The 2,500-nt window shown below is 32.4% G+C and overlaps 1 protein-coding gene across 3 annotated transcripts in view; it reads left to right on the plus strand.

The window, feature by feature from the left end:
- Window positions 1-2,500, plus strand: part of LOC137640114 (ryncolin-2-like) — a 321,214-nt gene that overhangs the window by 62,784 nt on the left and 255,930 nt on the right. The window lies entirely within an intron of this gene.

Below are 2,500 nucleotides of genomic sequence, written 5' to 3' on the forward strand. Positions count from 1 at the left end.
ATTCTTCTTTTTATTTCGCTCCCTTTACAGGCGTCAGGTAGAGAGATTCGTTGTCTTAGGTAGATGAAGTGGTCCACTTCCGCAATTTGTTGGTTTTCAATTTCAAGTATGTCATCTGCATTTTCAGTATATTTATTGCTCATGACTTTGGTCTTTTGGAAGTTCATGTGGAGGCCAATTGATTTGCTTGCTTCATTTAGCTCGGTGAGCATATGTTGAAGCTCTTCTTTGGTGTGAGCAATGATAATGATGTCATCAGCAAATCTTAGGTGACTTAGATATTCTCCATCTATTTTTATTCCTTTTTCTTGCCAGTTGAGTTGTCGGAAAGCTCTCTCCAGGCAGGCAGTAAACAGTTTGGGTGAGCTAGTGTCACCTTGTCTGACTCCTCTCTTGAGTTGGAATGGTTCAGAGTCCTTGTGGAGGTGAATAAATGATGTTACATGGTCATAGATGTGACAGAGTACATTAATGTAAACTGAGTCAACTCCCTGTTCTTCCAGCACTGACATGACCTCCTCAGTTTCAACCAAGTCAAATGCTTTGGTGTAATCTACAAGTGTTACTACTAGTGGTATCTTATATTCATTTGTTTTCTCAATGATTTGGTTTACTGTTTGTAGATGATCAATTGTGGAGTAGCCTCTTCGAAAGCCCGCTTGTTCCCTTGTCTGATTTTCATCAAGCTTTCCTACAATTCGGTTGGTGATAACTTTGGTGAGAATTTTATAAATAACATTAAGGAGGCTGATTGGCCGTTGGTTGTTCATGTCCCTGGGGTCGCCTTTTTTGTAGAGTAGAATGAGGATAGCTTTATTCCACTCTTCTGGCATTTTGCTCTTCTTCAGACATTCATTGAATAGTCGCGCCAGTCTGATGTGGATTGGCTCATCAGCATCTGCTATTAGGTCTAACCTTATGTTATCTGGACCCGGTGTTGATTTGCTCTTTCACGAAGATAGTAACGAGATCTTTCTGAGGAGTAAAGCCTTTGGTAGTACTCTCTTGCTCGCTTAGCTATTCCATCACGGTTGGTTGTAAGGGATCCGTCTTCTTCTAGCACCCCAGCGAATTGCAGCTTCCCTTGGCCGAGTTTTCTTTTTGCTGTTTTAAAACCTCTGCCTTGTTTGATGACACGAGTGTAAACATAGTGAGTACTTAAGAAAATTCTTTTAGAGTTTCTGTAAACGGCCTTGTAGGAAGGTGATACGTACTTGTATTCTGATCTGGTTATCTAGTTTTAAGTGTTAAACTTAAATATTGTATTCAGATTTAATTTCAAGTGAAACAAGTAATTGTATAATTTTCATGAGTATTTCTTTTGTCTTAGTCTATGGTTTATTCAGACTTAATATTTAAAGTCAAGCGGTTATATAATTCTCAGATCGTAACATTTTTGTCTTTATCTAAGTTTTGTTCAGACTTAATATTTCGAATGATTTATTTTGTTTATATGCAAATTCTTTCCAAGTGTTGTAATTTATATAGAATATATTTATTTTTGTAAGGAATGTATTACTCTAATCATTCTAATCACCAGTGTTTAAAGTGATATTTACTCGTGTCCTGTAAAGATCCGTAGTGCGTTTGTTTGAATAATTCTTAAGAATAATTACCAAGTTTTGTTTTGAGTGTAGTTAAGAGACCTTTGGATATTCAGTGTTTTATATATTGCTGTTTTGAAGTTGTATAATTGTCTCAGAGTTTGGCTATTAATATTTTTTCAAGTGTAATAGATTTAATGTAAAAGCAAACAGGTGTGTTTGGAATTCGAGAGGTTGTATAGTTTGCCAGGCGTAATATATATATATATATATATATATATATATATATATATACATATATATATATAATATATATAAATATATATATATATATATATATATATATATATATATATATATATATATATATATATATATATATATCTTATTATATGTTTAGTTCCGAGACACGAAACCATCTTATAATATACTTTTGGTGCCCAGACATAGAAGCCACCATATATATATATATATATATATATATATATATATATATATATATATATATAAATGTATATATATATATAAATATCTATCTATCTATCTATCTATCTATATATGTATATATCTATATATATATATATATATATATATATATATATATATATATATATATTCATATATATGTATATATCTATATATATATATATATATATATATATATATATATATATATATATATATATATATATATATATATAACAGGGTCATCGGGTTACGTCGGTCCCGACTTACGCTGTTTTGTGGTTATGAACACGCTCCTGTAAAAATATAAAAAATAATATTAAGTATTGTTCCGTCTTATAGCGTTAGCGTCGTAAGCGACGTAAAGAATTCCGAACTAGTTTCTAGCGCGCAGTGGATGAATACGCTTTGTAGTGGTCGCGGGCGAGGAAGACGACGTCCCTCAGTTCCAGTTCTACTACATTTTGGTTGTGTTTGTCTGTTCTCTCTCT

Source organism: Palaemon carinicauda, chromosome 4 (assembly GCF_036898095.1).
Source record: "Palaemon carinicauda isolate YSFRI2023 chromosome 4, ASM3689809v2, whole genome shotgun sequence".
Lineage (NCBI taxonomy): Eukaryota > Metazoa > Arthropoda > Malacostraca > Decapoda > Palaemonidae > Palaemon > Palaemon carinicauda.